Below are 25,000 nucleotides of genomic sequence, written 5' to 3'. Positions count from 1 at the left end.
AACCACTGAGAATAAATACAGCAGCAGTCTTCTGTGCATGGAGGAATGTTTGCTTGCAGCTTTGTTCGTCAGAAAAGCAGACAGACAGAAAATCAGACGGACAGACAGACACGCTGAAAACCCAGACACAAAACTAGACAAAGAGTTGTCTGCGAGCGGCGGCGCTGCGGATCATCCTGCAGAAAACAAGCTTACAGGCTGATCTCAGCGCAGATTTCACACCTTCTTTCACATTGATGAAAACTCAAGGGGGTTAGAGGAGGAAAGTGAGAGCGGGTTGAGTTTAAACGAAACGGCATGAAATCAAACTGTACTCCTCTTATTTCTGTATCTATATAATAGTGCTTGCTATCTGCACACTTCATTATTTAGTGTAAATTCATTTTCCCTCATAATCTTTAATCAAAATCCATTTTCTGCACTTCTGGTCACATGAAATGCCTTTACAGAGGAGCTGTCAGTCCTTTAGGGCGGGGCTATCAGTCTTTTAGGGAGGAGCCCTCAGTCCTCCAGGGTGGAGCTATCAGTCCTTTAGGGCAAAGCTATCAGTCTTTTAGGGAGGAGCTATCAGATCCTTAAGGAGGGGCTATCATTCCATTAGGGAGGGGCTATCAGTCCTTAGGGAGGAGCTATCAGTTCCTTAGGGAGGGGCTATCATTCCTTTAGGGAGGGGCTATCAGTCCTGTAGGGAAGAGCTATCAGTTTTTTAGGGCGTAACTATTTGTCTCTAGCGTGAATGAAGCGGATTTTGATGCGCGAATGAATCGGATTTTGACACGCAAATGAAGCTGATGGATGTACAAACTTGTTTTATGCAGACTTTAAGATTCTTTTAAACCATTAAAAATAATGAACATTAAAGTTTAATAATAATTAAACTAGTTTTTTTAACTATATAAACTTTAAACTAATTAAACAAAGTAAAAAATAAAAAAACTCCTATTATTAACAACTGACCAGAAAAATACAAGAAAATTAAACCACATTAAATGTACTAATCCAAACAAAACTGATTTAATATTTCTAAAAATCAAGGAAAAGAAAAAAAAAAGCTAATCTGTTTTCTCTTTTTTTTGTTATTATTATTATTATTATTATTATTATTATTATTATTATTATCGTCATTATTATTGTATTATTATTGGCTACTGTTTATTTTTGTATTCTTTTTAAATACTGTTTTGCATAATTTTTTTCGCTCCCCCCCTTCTTTTTAAAAGGATTATACCATTTTAGAATTTAGAAGTATTCTTTAATAATTTAAACTTAATATGGCAATGCCCTAAGCAATTTACCATATTTATTTTACTTTACTTGTTTAACACTTTAATGCAAAGCTTTAAAATAGATATACAAAAAATAAACTTAGACGGGTCACTTTAGACCGATGTAGTGCATGTAGGGTTAAAAAATATTAAAATTAATTTATCAGAAAATACAAAATGCCAAAAACTCCATCAATTTTTATATTCTAGTAACATGTTTTCAGTTTGTTTAGTTTTTTGGGGCTTTAGTTAAAATATCTCTAAAGTTTATTGTTGTTTCTTTTTTAGTGGGTCTTTTTTGTTGTTTAATGTTGATTTATTTGATTCAGATTTGATAATCAAAAAATATAAAAATACCTTTCTTGTCCTTTAAATAAACTATAAAAACATCTATATTTTGTAATTCTCAAGTGTTTTTGTTTTTTTACAGTAGTAAATTGCATTACGGGATGTTGATTTGACTTTTGACGTTGAAAATTCCGCTCTACAGTATAACAGAGTCACTTTTCTTAACAGTTTAATGACAATAAATTAATTTAAACAATTAAAAATGTTCATAAAAGTCACTTTTTTAGAACTTTTAGGTCAAAAATGACTGATAATGCAGTTTAAAAGTATAAACAAACAACCTAAAAACATAAATCTGAGAGGATGTCTACCGATATTTTAACAGTGTATGCTAAAGCCTGCTCGAGTGTGTAATGGTGTTAGTGTGTGAGTCGCTGGTAATCGGTGAAAGTGAACAGAAGCGGCGGGAAGAAGGGGGCGGGGCTGCGGCTGAATAGAAGAGGGATGGCGCGAAAAGAAAGAACGCGGGGTGGCCTGTGCGATGACATCATCCCTCATTTGCATAAATCTCAGCCCGAGCTCTGATTGGCCACGGCCAAGAGAAACCGAAGCCGCTTTTCATCCTTTTCAATGCTCGTCCGGGACCGCAAAGAGAGAGTGTGCGTGTGTGTATGTGTGCGCGCGCGTGTGCGCCGTTTCATTCGCTGCTGCCAGGAGACGCGCATCTCTTTTACCGCCGGTAGACTCTTCAGTCTGTCAGCCTCACGTACAGCTCCAGTCTGCTGGGTGTTATCACCGCAACATTTGTTTGCCGGTTCTTTCCACATTCTCAACAGCTGAGCAGCCGGTTCCGCTCGGAGAGAGAGAGAGAGGGAGAAGATCCAACAAAATAAACGGGAGGAGACGCGAGTACCGACTGGGCGTTGCTGGAGGACATAACTGCTGTAGACTCGGTAAGATTCATTTTTAATTCTCCCACAACTAATTAACCCCATCAATGATTGTCAGTGTCAGTATAAGAAGCGCTTTTCATTCAGCGGAGTGATTTACGACGGGCGCATTGATATGTAAATGAATATTTATGAGCTCTTGTTCGCCTCGCTCATTATAATGGGAGCACCGGCGGAATAAATGAGATCATCCTATGGATGGAAATGCCGCCGAAGCGAGCAGGTTTCACACCGGTTTGATTTATAGGGTTAAACACGCTATCACAGTGTGGTTATTTCATATATGCCGTGTTCAGAGCGCCTCAATGGTGGATGTCTGGGCGGCGACGGCAAACCCACTCGTAATGTTGGCGGATTTCATCACGGACAGTCCTTCAGAAAGCCCATATCGCACTGACACACGAAGCATAGCCCGGTTTTTCGTGCTTGGCATGGCTTTTTGTGCGTGAAACTTTCCCCTCGTTTGTTCACTGGAGTCTTTTGTTCTGCGTCTCCTCCACCCGCCCGACACACACACACACTCACACACACACACACACACACACACACATTATATTCACCCGCCCGCTTCACTTAATATATTCACGCTTTTGGAACATTCAGAATTGAATTGTTTGGTCCATATAGGCGTATAATCTATAGAAACTCATAGTATAGGCTACATCATATAATAGCCGGTGCACATTTATGTAGATTAGCAATATAATTTTGAGTCATACACTGGAAAAAAAATGATGTCTGCAAAACTGTTGTAAACAATTTATTTGTGTTGAATTTATACAAATTAAATTTAATAAAAATATACTTAATTTGTTTGTTTAAATTCAGCCTAAATAAATAGTTTACAGCCACTTAATATATATATATATATATATATATATATATATATATATATATATATATATATATATATATATATATATATATATATATATATATTGCTTAAATTGCTTAAATATAAGTGCTATATAAATAAATAAACTAAATTAACTTTAAAAAAATATAATAAAATACTTAATTTGTTTGTTTAAATTCAGCCCAAATAAATAGTTTACAGCCACTTAATATATAAATATATATATATATATATATATATATATATATATATATATATATATATATATATATATATATATATATATTGCTTAAATTACTTAAATATAAGTGCTATATAAATAAATAAATAAACTAAATTAACGTTAAAAAAATTTAGTTAATCCAAGGAATCATTTCTGAATATTTTTTTTCAGTGTGTACATATATTTAAGTGTAATTAGATGTGTTTAAAACTGTCGGATGACTTATTTAATTCACCCAAAAATCATCATTTACTCATCCTGCACTTGTGCCAAACCTGTTTGAGTATCTGTTGAACACAAAGGAAGATAATCTGAAGAATGTTTTTGAAAAACAGCCATTGGACTCCTTAATGTTTCATTTCTACTGTGATGTCATTGATTTCCCCCCCTCCTATATCTTGTTTTGTGTTCAAACTATGTATTAATGTCCTAAAAGTTTGCACCTGCTTGAGCGTAGGGGAAAAGACGAGGGCTTTTTTTCAAATGTTCAATGTACTGTCTCTTTAAGGAAAGGCCAGACCTCATATAGACTAATGATACTGCATTAATTAAACCAACCAACCTGCCAAAATGCAAGCCCTCTGGTGCAGTTTATCCGCTCGTTTCGATGAAATACAGAGCGGTTAACAACCAGCAGCTCAATATCATTCAATAGTCCACTGTGAAGTATCGAGCTTTCTCTATATACTATAAAAAAATCCATGGAGATTAATCTGAGCCGGATTTTGACTTTAGAAATGATCCACTCATTGTGCACCCTTTTTTTTTATTACTTTCACATTTTTTTCTTCTCATAGAGTAGCTCAATGGAAATCAACAGGGTGTGTGTGTGTTTTTTTTTTTTGGCATTGGCTTGTTCTCGAATCCATGGAGTCCGAATGTTGCGTTTCGCAGCAGGTGCGGGTCGGTTTGCCTTCTCCTGCTGCTAAATCTTGGCTTTGTAAGTCAGTCCGTCCTATTGTCTTGCTTAATAGTTGCCTTCTCTCTCCTCGGCACACAAAAGGGTTTAAGACGGATGCTTCAGCCCCCTGCGGCCACCACAGCTCCTCTCAGATCTGTCTCCTCTGCTTTTGTCTGGGATTTTTTGTGTATGATTATGGAAAGCGCTTTTATAAATATAGCAAAGAAAAGTGAGTGGTATTTCTAGTAAGCCGTCAGTATGTATGAATTCAGAATATGGCGAACAAATCTCAATATTTTATATGCATTTCTGTTTCAAAACAACAGTTTTACACTAGTCAGATTGTAAAGGGGTGAAATGTTCAAAAAGTGTAATAAAACAGAAGTTATGTTCCTTTATGTTTATTAAAATAATAAAACAGTAAATACATATTTAATATATTACATAAAATATGTATTTAACAAAACCTGTTTTAGCCTAAAATTGACATTAAAATCCAAACTAAATATCTGAACCAATTATATACCAGATTTGAAGTTGATATCTCAAAAAACGAAGCTTTCATTTATATTTGATGAGGGCGCAGTACCAAACATCAACACCAGTTTTCTTTGGTGACCACATAAAGCTGCCCCCTATTTCATGTTTTGAGGCATGCGAATCATACATTTGAAAATATTTTTGACATTATTTGTGAAGTATAAAATTGACGTAAAATCAAAACTAAATATTTCATCCAGCTCTAGGCCAAATTTGAAGTTGATATCTCAAAAAATGAGCTTTCAGTAATATGTTGTGGGGCGCAGTACCAAACATGACCACTAGTTTCCATATAAGGGCGCCTTCTTGTTCTGTGTATGTTTTGGGCAATGTAAACGATATTTTTTATAATTGTTTTGACATTATTTGTAAAGTATTGTTTTGAAATAAAATCAAAACTAAATATCTGAACCAATTATATTCCAAATTTAAAGTTTATATCTCAAAAAATTAGCTTTCAGTAATATTTGACTAGGGCGCAGTACCAAGCATCACCACTAGTTTCCATATAAGGGCACCACTATTTCTGTGTGTGTCTTGAGGGATGTAAACCATATTTATTTATTTTTTTACTTTATTTGTTAAGTATAGAATAGCCATAAAATCAAAGCTAAATATCTGAGCCAATTATATTCCAAATTTGAAGTTCATATCTCAAAAAATGAGCTCTCAGTACAATTTTATAAGGGCGCAGTTCCAAACATCAACACTAGTTTCCTTTAGTGTCCATATAAGGGTGCCCCCTATTTCTTGGTATGTTTTGAGGGATGGGAATCATATTTTTTGAATAGTAATAACATTATTTTTAAAGTATAAAATTGATGTAAAAGCAAAACGAAACATATTAACCAATTCTAGGCCAAAATTTAAGTTGACATCTCAAAAAATGAGTTTTCAGTACAATTTTATTAGAGCGCAGTACCAAACATCACCTCTAGTTTCCATTGTTGACCATATAAGGGCGACCCCTATTTCTGTGTATGTTTTGGGAAATGTAAACCGTATTTTTTTATAATAGTTTTCACATTTGTAAAGTATAAAATTTGATGTCAAATCAAAGCTAAATATCTGAGCCAATTATATTCCAAATCTAAAGTTGATATCTCAAGAAATTAGCTTTCAGTAACATTTTATTAGGGCGCAGTACCAAACATCACCAGTAGTTTCCTTTGTTGAGCATATAAGGGCGCCCCCTTATTTTGTGTATGTTTTGGGCAATGTAAACCTTATGTTTATAACAGTTTTGACATTATTTGTAAAGTATAGATTTGAAATAAAATCAAAACTAAATATCTAAACTAATTATATTCCAAACTGGAAGTTAATATCGCAAAAAATGGGCTTTCAGTAATATTTTATTAGGGCGCAGTACCAAACACCACCACTAGTTTCCAAATAAGGGCGTCCCATGTTTCTGTGTATGTTTTGGGCATTGTAAACCCTATTTTGAAAATAGTTTTGACAATATTTGTAAAGTATTGTTCTGGTTTGTCGTCAATATGTATGAATTCAGAATATGCGAGGTCACGGCGATCAAATCTGACTAATTATCTCAGATCCATTTTTGTGCCAGTGTCATTGTTCTGTCCTATTATGATCCCGATACAATGCTGTGGCTGTCTGACTCCAGCCCACAGGGATTAGACTCTTGCAGGGCACCATTGCCAGCAATTACGAATGTGTCATGGCATGATGGGTAGTGACTGTATGAGGAATGGGAGTGGGACCGGCTCTAAATGGCTCTGCTTGAGAAATTTACAGCAAATGACATCAGAAAGGTCAGACGCTTGCTTATGATCATCTGAAGTGACATAAGAAAATGTGATTTGTCACTTATTTGGTCCACCAACGCTTGCTTGCTCACTGTATACACTGTTAAAGAGCAGGTCATATATGATTTTAGAACAACATCTTATTGCAGTTTGCAACGTTAGGAGTGTTTAAAGATTATAATCAAAAAAGCACACAATAAATAAAGATATTGGCTTTAAAAGTGAATCGAATTAATGAATCGTTTTATTTTTTAATCATTTGTATGCTACTGATCTACATCAACATAATCAAATTAATTAATCTACCTAAGAAAAATGAGCACTGAATGTTTCCGACAGGGAAAACCCTATCAAAACACACTTGGTTAGCTGACCAATCAGAGCAGGGTTGGCTTATGGAAGGGGGAGGGGTTTGCAGACCTGAACTGAATCGAAATCATCGCAAAATGATTCTAATATTAAACTCATATTTTTAGAAAATGTGGATGTTTTTTTTTTAGATTAGATGCATTTAAACCTGTTGTAGGAGAATGCAACACAATTTTTGGACACTTTAAAATACCATATGACATGCAATAAAGTTTTTTTTAGTAGGTTTGATGGTTCTAGAGCTGTGCGATATTGAGGAAAATTGCAATTGAATGATAATGCTATATTTATTACGATATTTATTATTCACGATATTACGATGTACAGTTTTGTATTAAATCACTCCTTTATTGCAAACCATTGCAATATGCTGATTTCGCGAGGAAATGTAACTATTTTACGAATTGTCAAAAAAGTAGCTAATTTGTACAAATTTATATGATTTCATACCTATAAAAACTTAAGATTTTTTAAATAGAGGCATGCCCCCAAACCCTACCCCACACTAGGGGATGAGATAATCATACTTGAAAGAATGAAATTCTACAAATAAATACAAATAAGCCACCAAATCAAAAAGCTACGAATTGCAGTAAGATTGGGTTGGATATGCACATTTGCAATATTTCCTTTTTGATAAGTATTGCACATCCTAGATTGTTTCAGGAATATATTCTCACAGCTTATTTATAGTGGAAAAATATGACTAAAATGCTCTTTATGCTAACAACAATACAAACAAGTTTTTAACGAACTATAAGTGTTCACCGAAAGAATCTTTGAGGACCTAAAAATAGTTCTTCATAGCATAGCTATACAAAAAGTCACATTTATAGATGTTCTTTCAAAAAGTGCAATGATCAAACATGGATGCAAACCATTACGATATGTATATTGCGAAATGCCAAGCCAGTCTCATGAGGAAACATAGCTATTTTACTAAATGTCTGAAAAGTAGCTAATTCGTACAAATTCATATGATTTCATGTGCATAAAAATGTACGATTTTTAAATGGAGGCCTTCCCCCAAACTCTACTCCATACTGGGGGATGAGCAAATCAAATTAAAATGAATGAATGAGATCTTACAAATAAATGCAAATTAGCTACTAAATCAAGTTACGAATTGTTGTGAACTTGCGTTGGATAGACACATTTGCAATATTTCAATACAAATTGCGCAGACCTAGATGGTATCTTGTTGATACTCTCACACCTTCTTTATAGTGGAAAAAGATGACTAAAATTGTCTTTATACTACAATTTAGTATTTTTTTTTATTTTAGTGAACTGAAAGTGTTCACTAAAAGGATCGTTGAGGAACTAGAAATAGTTCTTCATAGCATAGCTACACAAAACGTCACATTAGTATGCTTGTTTCAGTCAAACCTTGCCATCAGCTGTAATAAAGGGATTTTCCTGTTTATTCTAAACCATTGCGATATGTATATCGGGATATGCAAGACCAATCTTACAAGGAAACGTAACAATTTTTACGAATTGTCAGAAAAGTAGCTAATTTGTACAGATCCATATGATTTCATATGTTCAAAAACGTAACATTTTTAAATGGAATCGTGCCCCAAAATAAATACAAATTAGTCACTAAATTGAAAAATTACGAATCACTGAAAGGTTGCATTGGATATGCATATTTGAGATATTGCGATAAATTTGATATATACTGCACGGCCCTAGATGTTTTCTTGAAGATATTTTGACAGCTTACTTATAGTGCAAAAAAGATGTAAACATTGTACTTTCGTTTTAAGCCAATGTTGGGTCAGATATGAACAGTAGGGGTTAAACATTATTTAAATTCAATTGGAATTAAATTAACCAAATGGTTGGGTTTATCTAAAGCTATCTCTTGGCAATTCCATTTAAATTTAATTGAAAAAATTAACCCAACGTTGGGTTTGCCTATATTTGACCCAGAATGTTTTTTTTTTTTTTTTGTATTCTGTGTCGTTTTAAGCCGATGTTGAGTCAGTTATGAACAGTTGGGGTTATAAATGTTATTTAAATTTAATTTGAATTAAATTAACCAAATAATTGGCTTTATCCAACGCTATTTCACAGCAATTCGTAACTTTCTGATGTAGTAGCTAATTGATATGAATTCCTACGATCTGAGTCGTCCAATATATTACGATTTGCTTGAGTTTAGGGGTGTGGTTTGGTGCCACGCCTCCTTTTTGAAAGCGTACATTTTCACACCACTAAACTCATGAATTAGCTACTAAACTGACAAAACGTAAATACTTGCGTTTCCTCGTGAGGTCTGGCTGGTTTATCCCTTTTTGACCCAACGTTGAGTTAAAACAACTGAGCATTTTTTTAGAGTTATTGCCAGAAATAACTCATTTACATTCTTATTTTTCTTTCGATGAGAGAAAAAGATGACTACAATTTTACTACAACTCTTGATATTTTGCTTAAAATATCTTAAAAACTTAAAAATAGTTCTTCATAGCATAGCTACACAAAAAGTCGCATTTGTAGAAGTACAAGGATCCCTCTTTGTCATCCACAGTTATACAGTGGTTTTGGAGTGTCATCTGTCGGTTTTCTGATAATTCTCTGGTTGCGACAGCACCCGTGGGGCTGAGCAGTTGTCGCTGCGGACAGTTGGCTGTGTCTGTGGATCTAGTGTTGCAGCTGTGGTCATTGGAAGGGTTTGTTGCGTTCTGGGTGCTTTTTCGGGGTGTGTTTGGTGGTTACGCCTCAGCTCTGTGTAAACACGTCTGCTGTGCAGTTGCAGAGCTCGTGCTGTGTTCATCTATATCTGGAGGAACATTATCTGACCCTGTCCTGATGCATTTCAGCTCAATCTCCTTTGTTCCCGTTTTCTTGGCAGATGTCAGTCAGTGAATGGAGTCTTTGAGAGCGTCGCCACATGCTGCTGTTACTGATGGATGTATTGACGAGCTGTTCCTTGATGATTATAGACTAGTTTACATATAGGGGTGTGCAATGTGAACAAGTATTACCATGACCAACGCATCTTGTGACACCATGAAATAAACATCAGAGCATTGTATGAATGTAAAAGTATTGTTTTATATTATGCTCAATGGTTTATTTTGTGGCGTCTCGAAATACATTGTTTGCGGTAGTGTTGTCAAACATCGATATTTCAATAATATCGACACTGGAATCTTTAAAACGACACAATCTTGCATTTGGTTGAGAAGGATTTTTGGATTTTTGGATTTGGATTTTTGGATTTTGAACGAAGATTGGCCCAGAACCCAACCTTTTTATATCCTGGTTTCTTTTAACCCAAGGTTGGGTCAAATATAAACATTAGTGATTAAAATTTTATTTGAAAAATTACCCATTGGTTGGGTTTATCCCATTTGACCCGACCTCTTTTTGTATACTAGTTTGTTTTAACCCGATGTTGGGTCATATATATGAACAGTTGGGGTTTAAAATGTAGTTTCATTAGAAAAAGAACACAATGGTTTGGTTTATCCTATTTGACCCAATGGTTGGGTCTGTCCATATTTGACCCAGAACCCAACTTTTTTGGTATGCTGGTTTGTTTTAACCCAATGTTTGGTCAAATATGAACAATAGTGGTTAAAAATGTCATTTAAATTTAATTGAAAAATGTACCCAATAGTTGGGGTTGACCATAATCGACCCAGAACCCAAATTTTTTTTGTCTCTTGGTTTGTTTTAATGCATTGTTGGTTTAAACACAAGTAATGGTGGTTAAAAATGTCATTTTAAATTAAATTTTTAAATGTACCCAATGATTGGGTTCATCCTATTTAACCCAATGGTTGGGTTTGTCCATATTTGACCCAGAACCCAACTTTTGTGGTATTGTGGTTTGTTTTAACCCAATGTTGGGTCAAATTCGGTCAAAATAGTGGTTAAAATGTCATTTAAATTTCATTACCTAATGATTGGGTTTGTTCTGATTGACCCAATGATTGGATTTGTCCATCATTGACCTAAAACCCAACTTTGGTCAAATATTCACAATAGTGGTTAAAATTTAATTTAAAGTAAATTGAAAAATTTACCCAATGGTTTGGGTTGTCCATAATTGACCCAGAGCACAACTTATTTTTGTATCTTGGTTATTTTAAAGCATTGTTGGGTCAAATACAAACAATAGTGGTTAAAAATGTCATTTCATTTAATTAAAAAGTTACCCCAGTTGTTGGGGTTTTCCATAATTGACCCACAACCCAACCTTTTTGGTATACTTTTTTGTTTTAACCCAATGTTGGGTCATGTATGAACAGTTGGTCGGGGTTAAAAATGTAGTTTCATTGGAAAAAGTACCCACTGCTTTGGTTTGTCCGTTTTGACTCAATGGTTGGGGTTGACCATAATTGACCCAGAACCCAACTTATTTTTGTATCTTGGTTTGTTTTAATGCATTGTTGGTTTAAACACAAGTAATGGTGGTTAAAAATGTCATTTTAAATTAAATTTTTAAATGGACCCAATGATTCGGTTCATCCTATTTAACCCAATGGTTGGGTTTGTCCATATTTGACCCAGAACCCAACTTTTTTGGTATTGTGGTTTGTTTTAACCCAATGTTGGGTCAAATTCGAACAGTAGTGGTTAAAATGTCATTTAAATTTCATTACCTAATGATTGGGTTTGTTCTGATTGACCCAATGATTGGGTTTGTCCATCATTGACCTAAAACCCAACTTTGGTCAAATATTCACAATAGTGGTTAAAATATAATTTAAATTAAATTTAAAAATGTACCCAATGGTTGGGGTTGTCCATAATTGACCCAGAGCACAACTAATTTTTGTATCTGGGTTATTTTAAAGCATTGTTGGGTCAAATACAAACAATAGTGGTTAAAAATGTCATTTCATTTAATTGATAAAGTTACCCCAGTTGTTGGGGTTTTCCATAATTGACCCATAACCCAACCTTTTTGGTATACTTTTTCGTTTTACCCCATGTTGGGTCATGTATGAACAGTTGGTTGGGGTTAAAAATGTAGTTTCATTGGAAAAAGTACCCACTGCTTTGGTTTGTCCTTTTTGACTCAATGGTTGGGACTGTCCATATTTGACCCAGAACCCAACGTTTTTTGGTATACTGGTTTATTTTAACCCAATGTTTGGTCAAATATGACCCAATATGAAATATTTAATTGAAAAATTACCCAATGGTTGGGTTTATCCTATTGACCCAATACTTGGGTTTGTGCATAATTGACTCATAACCCAACCTTTTTTTGTATACTAGTTTGTTTTAACCCGATGTTGGGTCATATATATAAACAGTTGGGGTTTAAAATGGAATTTCATTAGAAAAAGAAAACAATGGTTTTATTTATCCTACTTGACTCAATGGTGGGGTTTGTCCATATTTGACCCAGAACCCAACTTTTTTGGTATGCTGGTTTGTTTTAACCCAATGTTTGGTCAAATATGAACAATAGTGGTTAAAAATGTCATTTAAATTTAATTGAAAAATGTACCCAATAGTTGGGGTTGACCATAATCGACCCAGAACCCAAATTATTTTTGTCTCTTGGTTTGTTTTAATGCATTGTTGGTTTAAACACAAGTAATGGTGGTTAAAAATGTCATTTTAAATTAAATTTTTAAATGTACCCAATGGTTGGGTTCATCCTATTTAACCCAATGGTTGGGTTTGTCCATATTTGACCCAGAACCCAACTTTTGTGGTATTGTGGTTTGTTTTAACCCAATGTTGGGTCAAATTCGGTCAAAATAGTGGTTAAAATGTCATTTAAATTTCATTACCTAATGATTGGGTTTGTTCTGATTGACCCAATGATTGGGTTTGTCCGTCATTGACCTAAAACCCAACTTTGGTCAAATATTCACAATAGTGGTTAAAATTTAATTTAAAGTAAATTGAAAAATTTACCCAATGGTTTGGGTTGTCCATAATTGACCCAGAGCACAACTTATTTTTGTATCTTGGTTATTTTAAAGCATTGTTGTGTCAAATACAAACAATAGTGGTTAAAAATGTCATTTCATTTAATCGAAAAAGTTACCCAAGTGGTTGGGGTTTTCCATAATTGACCCACAACCCAACCTTTTTGGTATACTTTTTCGTTTTAACCCAATGTTGGGTCATGTATGAACAGTTGGTTGGGGTTAAAAATGTAGTTTCATTGGAAAAAGTACCCACTGCTTTGGTTTGTCCGTTTTGACTCAATGGTTGGGTTTGTCCATAATTGACCCAGAACCCAACGTTTTTTGGTATACTGGTTTATTTTAACCCAATGTTGGGTTAAATATATAAAATTTGGGCTTAGAAATGTACTTTCATTGGAAAAATAAGCCAATAGTTTGGTTGATCCTATGTGAATGGTTGGATTTGTCCATAATTGACCCAGAACCCAACTTTTTTTTTGTATACTGGTTCATTTTAACCTATATTGGGTCAAATATGAACAGTTAGGCTTAGAAACGTAGTTTCATTAGAAAAATAAACCAATGGTTTGGTTGATCCTATTTGAATGGTTGGGTTTCTTCATAAATGACCCAGAACCCAACTTTTATTTTGGCATGCTGGTTTGTGGATTGTCGCTATAAGTTAAAATCTAGTTTAATTTTTTAAAACCTCTCAAGTTAATATATGCAGGCTGACGTAATCCTCGAAGTATTGAAAATAGTATTGAATATCGATATTCATCAGGCAATCTTATCGAAGTTATAAATGACCCTATCGTGACAGCACTAGTTTGTGGTAAATTAGTTTGTTGTAAATGATATGGCTGCAATATTACACACCATCACGAAGATGCAGACAAAGACAACAACATTGTTGTGTCAGTGTTGAAAGTAGAATGTTTACGTTTTATTTATTAATATTGTTTATTAATACTGTTAGGCCTGCTATCATTCGTTTTTGTAAAGTGTTTTATATTATTTTATTGACGTTTCTACATTTTTAAAACCAAACATTTGCCCTTACGTTTGGTAAAATGAAGTAGAAACATGATTTTAAATGTTATAAAGAAATAGTCCTTTACATGTGCTCAGTATATATAAACTATTATATGATTAAATTAACAGAAATGGTGCTATATCATTATATATATACAGTTGAAGTTGAATACAGTTGAATTATTAGCCCCCTTGGATTTTTTTTCTTTTGTTTTTCTTATACTATTTTTTCTTCTGGAGAAAGTCTTATTTGTTTTATTTCGGCTAGAATAAAGCAGTTTTAAATTTTTTAAACACAATTTTAAGGTCAATATTATTAGCCCCTTTAAGCTATTGTTTTTCGATAGTCTACAGAACAAACCATCGTAATACAATAACTTGCCTAATTACCTCAACCTGTCTAGTTAACCTAATTAACCTAGTTAAGCCTTTAAATGTCACTTTAAGCTGTATGAAGTGTCTTGAAGAATATATAGTGAAATATTATTTACTGTCATCATGATAAAGATCAAATAAATCAGCTATTAGAGATGAGTTATTAAAACTATTATGATTAGAAACATGTTGAAGAAATCTGCTCTCCATTTAAACAGAAATTGGGGAAGAAATAAACAGCAGGGCTAATAATTCAGGTGGGCTAATAATTCTTAATTCATTTATATATATATATATATAGTCATTCTGATATGAGATTTTTGTGCATATCACCCGGCCCTATAGAGTGTGTGAGAGTCCATATTAAAGTTTTCAGTCCTGGAAACGAGCTGTTTGATGCCTGTAGGCCTCAACGCAGTGAAAAATGTCAACCTACTTACTAAAGGTGTGATACTAATTTCCCCGCAGTATCCAGGTCACGGCGTTCGTGAGATATACGGTTTGTCAGCAGCACACGTTATATAAAAACGAACTAGATTTGTATCCGCAATGCTTTGTGCTCGGCTGGTTGCACACACAGGTCTGCATAGCTCACTTTAATCCTGCATGGTCTTTATATATTTCAATATTTGTCGGAGGAAATGCTTCTTCTTTAGACCATAATGTCCTTAATTTGTGCTTAGATTGCAAACAAAAGTCAGTTACTCTAAAGTTATTTCAGGCTTTTTTAGGTAAGGCTTTGCGGTATTGACTCATTAGTTCATGTTAGTTCAAGGGTCAGTTCACTCCACAATTAGGGTTGTAACGGTATGAATTTTTTACGGTATAATAATCGTCTAAAAAAATACCACGGTTTGACGGTTTCGCGGTATACGGTGTGTTACAAATGTTACAAAATAATAGAACAGTGAAGCAAATTTGACTTTTTCCAAATAATATATTTACAGTTACTATAAACAACACCACTTACAATGAACAAATAAAAATAAGAAAATAATAAATAATGTGTCAAAGTCCAAATAAAGTCCAAATAAACATGGTGCAAATCCTCAGTAAAAAAAAAGATATAAATATTTACTATACTATAAATAGTTACATAACGAAACTAGATTCAATATGGAACATCCTTAGGTTTTATGTGCCAGCATGGATATGGTTGTCTGTGGATATGGATTTGGATGTGGTTGTCTGCAATGCAAACAAACAGCTCAGCTGCACCTTCATTTGCGTCTTTTGAAAACAGCAAGAGCAGCAGTTCGTCTTTGCTGTGTCACTGTTTTGTCATGTTTCTGTGCTGCTGTGCATGCAAAAGTACTTAGTATGAGAATTATTTCATGCAAAACTTTTTTTTTTGCGTTTTATTTAGCCGCGCATAAATGTATGCCTATCTCTCATTCTGTGTTGTTCAAAAAGCTCAGTGTTGGTCCACAAACAAAAGCGAAACCTATGCTTATTGGTTGTGATATAGCGAGTTTGAACCAATCTGGGCATGGAGGAGGGACAATGCATCAATGTATCATGTCTGATTTGTCCAGAGACACAGTGACGAGCGTTTCTTTGTCAAATCAGCGTTGTCAAATTTTGATGACGTAACCGCACTGATTCCGGAGCCTCCGGAGCCGCGAATGTTATGTGATACAGCACTAGAAGGCTGAGATTCTCTTCTTTATGCCAATCTTTGAATTGTATGAATCGGATCAGCGGATCAAAAGTTATTAAACATTTAAGAGCAATACTTATTTTTAGCCGCGGGCGGCTGTCTCGGTCTTTAAGGGTTAAAACCGTTGATATGCAATTGTTCATCGTGCACGTTCAAATCGTGGTAGACCGTCATACCGGTATATTGTTACAACCCTATCCACAATGCTCACTATTTACTCACCCTCAAGTGGATCCAAACCTTTATGAGTTTCTTTGGTCTGTTGGACACAAAAGAAGATGTTTTGAACAATGTCCTTTCTTTATTACGTCTTATTTTGGGTTTAACAGAAGAAAGAACCTCAAACAGGTTTGAAAACAAGTAAACGGTGAGTAAATGATGACTGGCTTTTCATTTTTGGGTGAACTGTGCCTTTAACACTTTGACTACATAATGGGGCAGTGCATTTGCTCAAGCATTTTCTTTGCTAACATTATTGAAATAAAAGTCAAATCCATTAAAAAGACATCAACACATGCGTCTTTCATGTGTTAATGTCTATTAGTCACTAAATCAAGCTTCATTGACTTTAATGGATGCCTTGAATTACAGCTCTGTCGTTCTTCCTCTATCGTCTAACAATGCTGGGTCGTTTTAACCCATTGTTGAGTCAAATATGAACAAAAAAATGCCATTTATATTTTATTGAAAAAATTAACCCAATGTTTGGTGTGCCCATATTTGACCCAGAACCCATTATTTTTCAGTGTGCTGTTTTGTTTTAACCCGATGTTGAGTCAAATATGAACAGTTGGGGTTAAAATGTAATTGAAGCTTTTTTTGTTTTAAATAACCCAATGGTTGGGTTTATGCTATTTGACAAAATGTTAGGGTTTGTCCTTAATTGACCCACATGCCAACAAGCTTGTTTTAACCCAATGTTGGGTTAAATATGAACGGTTGTTGCTAAAAAATGTCATTTAAATTTCATTTGAAAATAACCCAATGATTGGGTTTATCCTATTTGACTCTATGGTTGGGTTTGTCCATAACTGACCCAGAACCCAATGTTTTAAGCCAATGTTGGGTCAAATATGAACAGTTGGGCTTTAAAATGTCATTTCAATTTCATTGAAAATATAACCCAATGGTTGGGTTTGTCCATAATTGACCCAGAGTTCAACATTTCTTAGTACACTAATTTGTTTTAACCCAATGTTGGGTCAAATGTTTGTTTGAGTTTGTCCATAATTGACCGAGAATCCAACATTGTTATTATGCTGGTTTGTTTTCATCCAATGTTGAGTCAAATATGAACAAAAGAGGTTAAAATATCATTTAAATTTCATTAGAAATATAACCCAATGGTTAGGCGTGTCCATCGTTGACCCAGAACCAAATATTTTTAGTTTGCTGGTTTGTTTTAAGCCAGTGATGGGTCAAATATGAACAGTTGGGGTTGAAATTGTAATTTAAATTCATTGGAAAATAACCCATTGGTTGTGTTTATCCTATTTGACCCAATGTTTGGGTTTGTCCATAACTGACCAAGAACCCAACATTTTTAGCATGCTGATTTGTTTTAAGCCAATGTTTGGTCAAATATGAACCGTTGTGGTTTAAAATTTTATTAATATTTTATTAAAAAAATATAACCCAAATGGTTGGGTCTGTCCATAATTGACAGAGAGCTTTTTTGTTGTATGTTGGTTTGTTTTAACCCAATGTTGAGTCACATATAAACAATAGTGGGTAAAAATGTAATTTAAATTTATTTGGGAAATATCCTGAATGTTTGGGTTTATCCTATTTTACCCAATGTGTGGGTTTGTCCATAATTGCCCCAGAACCCATAATTTTCTAGCATGCTGATTGGTTTTAACCCAGTGCTGAGTCAAATATGAAGAGTTGGGATTAAAATGTCATTTAAATTTCTTTTACAATATAACCCAAAGGTTGGGTGTGTCCCTTTTTGACCCAGAACCAAATGTTTTTGGTATTCTGGCTTGTTTTTTAAGCGAATGGTGTCTCAAATATGAACAGTTGGGGTTAAAAATGTAGTTTAAATTTCATTTGAAAATAACCCAATGATTGGGTTTATCCTATTTGACTCTATGGTTGGGTTTGTCCATAATTGACCCAGAACCCAATGTTTTAAGCCAATGTTGGGTGAAATATGAACAGTTGGGCTTTAAAATGTCATTTCAATTTCATTGGAAAAATAACGCAATGGTTGGGTCTGTCAATTTTTTATCCAGAATCCATTTTTTTATCATGCTGGTTTGTTTTAGCCTGATGTTGGGTCAAATATGAACAGTTGGGGCTAAAATGTAATTGAAGCATTTTATAATAACCTAATAGTTGGGTTTATCCTATTTGACTCTATGGTTGGGATTGTCCATATGTAACGGAGGCCAGCTAGTAAGTGCTGTGCAGGTAAACCGCACTCCTCTGACCTCTGAAGGTGCTCTAGCGACAGATGCTAGAGGCCATGGTCTTTAGCCTTCTTGGTAGAGCAACTGACTCCCATGCGGAAGGTCGCCGGTTTGAAACCAGCTCAGAGCGGGTTGGGTAGTGTAGGACTGGCAGGGTTACACATATTTGACCAGAACCCAACATTCTTTAGTATATTGGGTTGTTAAAAATGTATTTTCGTTGGAAAAATAACCCAATGGTTAAGTTTATCTCATTTGACCCAATGGTTGGGTTGTCCATATTTGGTCCAAAATAATTTTTGTATGCTGGTTTATTTTAGCCCAATGTTGGGTCAAATATGAACAATTGGGGTTAAAAATGTAATTTAAATTTAATTGAACAATGTACCCAATAGTTGGGGTTGCTCATAATTGACCCAGAACCCAACTTATTTTTGTATCTTGGTTTGTTTTAATGCATTTTTGGATTAAATACAAGCAATAGTGGTTAATAATGTCATTAAAATGTAATTTTTAAATGTACCCAATGGTTGGGTTCATCCTATTTAACCCATTGGTTGCGTTTGTCCATATTTGACCCAGAACCCAACTTTTTTGGTATTGTGGTTTGTTTTTGCCCAATGTTGGGTCAAATACAAACAATAGTGGTTAAAATGTCATTTAAATTTCATTGAAATATTTACCCAATGATTGGGTTTGTTCTGTTTGACACAATGGTTTTGTCCATCATTGACTTTAAATAATTAATTTATATATATATATATATATATATATATATATATATATATATATATATATATATATATATATATATATATATATATATATATATGTATATATATATATATATATGTATGTATATATATATTAATAAAACATTTAAAATAACCCAATGGTTGGTTTGTTTTAAACAACTGTTGGGTCAAATATAAACAGTTGGAGTTAAATGTAATTTAAATTTAATTGAACAAATAACCCAATAATTTTGTTTGTCAATATTTGACCCAGAGCACAAAATTATTCAGTGTGCTGGTTGGTTTTAACCTTGTGTTGGGTTAAATATAAAGAGTTGGGGTTCAATTATAATTTAAATTTCATTGAAAATATAACCCAATGGTTAAGGTTTTTCCATAATTGACCCAGAGCCCAGCATTTTTTTTTGTTTGCTGGTTTATTTAAACCCAATGTTGGGTCAGTTATGAACAGTTGTGGTTAAATGTAATTTGTAAAATGGGTTTATCCTATTTGACCCAATGGTTGAGTTTGTCCCTATTTGACCCAACAGTGAGTCCATACAACCCATCATCTTTTTAAAGTGTATACTAAAAATAACTCATCTACAGATATATATATATATATATATATATATATATATATATATATATATATATATATATATATATATATATATATATATATATATATATTTCTTCTTATGAGAGAAATCCGAGACAAAGTTTCTGTTTGTTCTAAGCCTGTGAGAAGCTGTGAGCGGCTGAATTTCCTGCGGGACTTCTTTATTATTTAGTAGATTTCGATATAAAGCAGCTTATACAGTGTGTTTCAGAACAGAGAGCAAGTCTGTTTCGACCCAGCCGGGGGTGAATATTTCCACCCGGAGCGGTAACAGTGAAAGCACAATCACTTCTGCTGGAGCTTGAACCTTGGATTACCAGCCTAGATCCACAACTATCACTAATGTTTGGCTGTATATAATCTGGACAGAGACTCGCCAGCAGCAACATTATGAAGGCTTTTCTGTCGAGTCAGAACAGAAGCTCAGAGTCCATCTGGAAGGTGCCGGTCAGCTGTGAGCAGGAAGATAATCCTCTTACAGGTTTCCTGTGGAGTGTGTGTGACTTGTATTTCTTACATTATGGGGACCAAATGCAAGTTTAGCGATACCTGTAAGTTCTGACGTTTTTGTTGGTCCTGATGAGGAAAACGGCTTGTAAATCTGACAGAATGAAGTGTTTTGAAAGTTAAATGTGCAGATTGTTTCCTGTAAGTGTTGGTTTAGGGGTAGAGTTGTGGAAGAGGACGCAATATACAGTCTGTACAGTACAAACAGCGTTATGTCCCCATAAAGATAGCAGTACAAGTGTGTGTGAAAGTTCACTTCATTAAATATAGTGACTAAAATGATCACAAATGGTCAATATTATCGCAAAAATGCTGCAAATGTTCATAAATAGGGGTGGCCTCATACCGAGAAGGACTCTGGTTCGAATCCGGCTGGGTCATTTCTGTGTGGAGTTTGCATGTTCTCCCCGTGTTGGTGATGGTTTCCTCCGGGTGCTCCGGTTTCCCCCACAGTCCAAGCACATGCACTGTAGGTGAATTGGATGAACTAATTCGGCCGTAGTGTATTAGTGTGTGTGTAAATGGTGAATGAGTGTGTATGGGAAGGGCATCTGCTGTGTCAAACATATGCTGGAATAGTTGGCGGTTCATTCCACTGTGGCGACCCCTGATGAATAAGGGACCAGGTAAACGAATGAATGTCCATCAGAAAATGTGTCATGGTCTACCTTGGAACTGGTAAGCATGACCACATAGTCTGTATGTTAGTATGTGTGTGATTGCATGAGTGAGTGTGTGTCGCTTCCTCCTGTTTGCTGAAGGGTGTGTGTGTATTGTCTGGTGCAGATGACGTTGCTGTCGCAAACACACACACTCTCAGATGTCAGCGATCGAACGCCACCAGCTGCTTTGCATCATCTCTTATGTAATTTGTCTTCTAGTGCTGGCTGTGTAGAATGGGACGGAGCCGCTCCTCGGGTTACAAATTAGTTAAAAGCCCCCAAAACCTCCCAATTTGGCCGCGAGCACATGTCCTGCTAATGCACTCCTCGGCGGGCCATCTGTGCTGCCACTTTTTTCCTCTGGGTGATCAATATCCGTCTGATCTGATCTCGTCTCTCCATCTCTCCTCTTTTACTCTGGGGCAGGTGGCGTGCAGATACAGCTGAAGTCAGAGCGATTCGTCCTCCTGTGAATTTTAGTTTAAATATATCCTGAATGATGAACAGAGCGAGGAATTTTACACAGTATTTGACCCAGAAGTTTTTTTTTAGTTATGCTGGTTTGTTTTAACCCAATGCTGGGTCAAATTTGAACAGTTGTGGTTAAAAATGTAAATAAAATGTGATTGAAAATACAACCCGGTGGTTGATTCTGTCCATAATTGACCCAGAATTCAACATTTTTTTGTTTGCTAGTTTGTTTTAACCCAAAGCTGGGTCAAATATAACTTGTTAGGTTTAAAGAAAATGCCATTTAAATTCATTGGAATATAACCCAATGGTTAGTTTTATCCTATTTGATAATCAATGTTTAGGTTTGTCCATATTTGACCCAGAACCCAACATTTTTTAACATTCTGATTTGTTTTAACCCAATGTTGGGTCAAATATGAACAGTTGGGGTTGAAATGTATTTTAAATTTTATCAAAAATATAACCCAATGGTTGGGTTTGTCCATAATTGACACATAATTCAAAATTTATTAGTATACAAATTTTGTTTTTTAACCCAAAGTTGGGTCAATTGTGAACAGTTGGGTTTTAAAATGCTATTTAAATTTCATTGCAAAATAACCCAATGGTTGGGTTGATCCTATTTGATGTAAGGTTTAGGTTTGTCCATAATTGACCCAGAACATTTTTTTTAGTGTGATGATCTGTTTTAACCCAATGTTGGGTCAAATCTGAACAGTTGGGGTTAAAATTTAATTTAAATGTATTGAAAATATAACCCAATGGCTGCGCTTGTCCATAATTGACCCAGAGTTCAACATTTCTTAGTACACTAATTTGTTTTAACCCAAAGTTGGGTCAAATTTGAACAGTTGTGGTTAAAAAAGTCTTTTAAGTTTCGTTGAAAATATAACCCAATGGTTGAGTCTTTTCACAATTGACACATAATTCAATTTTTTTAGTATGCTAGTTTGTTTCAACCCAAAGCTGGGTCAAATATGAACAGTTGGGTTAAAGAAAATACCATTTAAAATTCATTGGAAAATAACCCAATGGTTGGGTTTATCCTATTTGACCTAATGATTGGGTTTGTCAGTAATTGACACAGAACCTAACATTTTTTACTGTGCTGATTAGTTTTAACCTAAATGTTGGGTCAAATATGAACAGTTAGGGTTAAAATGTAATTTAAATTTAATTGAAAATATAACCCAATGGTTAGTTTTATCCTATTTGACCTAATGTTTAGGTTTGTCCGTAATTGAACCCAGAACCCAACATTTTTTTGGCATTCTGATTTGTTTTAACCCAATGTTGGGTCAAATATGAACAGTTGGGGTTAAAATGTATTATAAATTTTATCAAAAATATAACCCAATGGTTGGGTTTGTCCATAATTGACACATAATTCTAAATTTATTAGTATACAATTTTTTTTAACCCAAAGTTGGGTCAAATGTGAACAGTTGGGGTTAAAATGCTATTTTAATTTCATTGCAAAATAACCCAATGGTTGGGTTGATCCTATTTGACGTAAGGTTTAGGTTTGTCCATAATTGACCCAGAACCCAACTTTTTTTAGTGTGATGATCTGTTTTAACCCAATGTTGGGTCGAATATGAACAGTTGAGGTTAAAATTTAATTTAAATGTATTGAAAATATAACCCAATGGCTGCGCTTGTCCATAATTGACCCAGAGTTCAACATTTCTTAGTACACTTATTTGTTTTAACCCAAAGTTGGGTCGAATTTGAACAGTTGTGGTTAAAAAAAGTATTTTAAGTTTCATTGAAAATATAACCCAATGGTTGAGTCTGTTCACAATTGACACATGATTCAATTTTTTTAGTATGCTAGTTTGTTTTAACCCAAAGCTGGGTCAAATATGAACAGTTAAGTCAAAGAAAATACCATTTAAAATTTATTGGAAGATAACCCAATGGTTGGGTTTATCTTATTTGACCCAATGTTTAGGTTTGTCAGAAATTGACCCAGAACCCAACATTTTTTAGCATGCTGATTTGGTTTAACCCAATGTTGGGTCAAATATGAACAGTTAGGGTTAAAATGTAATTTAAATTTCATTAAAAATATAACCCAATGGTTTGGTGTGCACATATTTGACCCAGAGCCCAAATATTTTTAGTATGCTGGTTTGTTTTAAGCCAATAGTGGGTCAAATATAAACAATAGTGGTTAAAAATGTCATTTAAATTTCTTTGCAAAATATCCTAAATGTTTGGGTTTATCCTATTTTACCCAATGTTTGGGTTTGTCCATAATTGCCCCAGAACCCAACATTCTTTTTAGCATGCTGATTGGTTTTAACCCAATGTTGGGTCAAATATGGACAATAGGGGTTAAAATGTAATTTAAATTTCATTAAAAATATAACCCAATAGTTGGGTTTTTCTATTATTGACCCATAACCTAACTTTGTTTTAGTATAATTGACCTAGAATCCAAAATGTTTTAGTACGCTGGTTTGTTTTAACCCAATGTTGGGTCGAATATAAACAGTGGGGGTTAAAATGTAATTTAAATTTCATTGAAAATATAACCCAATGGTTGGCTTTGACCATAATTGACCCAGAACCCAATTCTTTTTAGCATGCTGGTTTGTTTTAACCCAGTGTTGAGTCAAAAACAGTCATTAAACAGAAATTGGAGAGAGCAATATGAAGCAGGGCTATTAATTGTGACTTGATCTGCATATCTGGCCCGTGTCCTGTGTGCGTCCCGTTCTGCGGGTGTCCATCGGAGGATTAGCATCAGGCTTTGTCCTGAGTTAACGAGCTCTGTCATGTGTTAATCTGGCTGTCCTCAGGGGACCGTGTTGTGTCCGCCGCTGGTTATGATGTTTGGACAGAGGTGCTGCCGTGGTGCTCACGTTTGATTGCGTTTCGAGCACTGTTGATTGGATTTCACAGCAGATGTGCTGGTGTTTGTAGACGTGCTGCAGGAAAATGGAGCAGAGAGGAAAAGTTGAACTCTTTGAAATTAGATATCGCACCTTTAAATGGGAGACATTCATGGTATGAGAAGCATGACAGGACATTCAGAACTGTCTGTCTGAATGTCTGACAAGAATGCATTCAGTCGCACCTGCACTCTAAAAAGGCTGGGTTATTTCAACCAAATTATGGGTATAATGTGAACTAACCCAACTGCTGAGTTAATTTTATTAAATTAAATAATTAGGACTCAATTTAAACCAATGTTTGGGTTAGTCTATATTTTACCCAAGGTGGTTTTAAATAACCCAGCATTTCTTAAAGTTATATTTTATATATTATATATTATATTTCATACACATTTAATTTCAAATCGACTGATACCTATTTCAGTAGTTTGACGTCAGTGGCAAAGGTTTTGCAGCCTTTACGAAACCTAACTTGCACAACATGCAAAAGGTTTGTGGGCAAATGCAAAGTTTCTTTAGTGAAGGCAAAGCTTTTGCAAACAAACACAGTGTTGTCATGGGG

At 34.7% G+C, this 25,000-nt stretch overlaps 1 protein-coding gene across 4 annotated transcripts in view; it reads left to right on the top strand.

Annotated features, from left to right (window-relative positions):
• The first annotated feature begins 2,182 nt into the window (after positions 1-2,182).
• Positions 2,183-25,000, top strand: part of prr36b (proline rich 36b) — an 89,533-nt gene continuing 66,715 nt past the window's right edge. For all 4 annotated transcript variants that reach the window (XM_087243480.1, XM_087243482.1, XM_087243481.1 and 1 more), the window contains exon 1: positions 2,183-2,506. The gene's annotated coding sequence lies outside the window, so the exon portion shown is untranslated. The remainder of the gene's footprint in view (positions 2,507-25,000) is intronic.

The sequence above is a fragment of the Danio rerio genome, chromosome 3 (assembly GCF_052040795.2).
Source record: "Danio rerio strain M-AB ecotype USA chromosome 3, GRCz13ab, whole genome shotgun sequence".
In the NCBI taxonomy this organism is placed as follows: Eukaryota; Metazoa; Chordata; class Actinopteri; order Cypriniformes; family Danionidae; genus Danio; species Danio rerio.
Note: the sequence above shows the minus strand (reverse complement) of the source record. Positions and strands in the feature narration are given on the sequence as shown.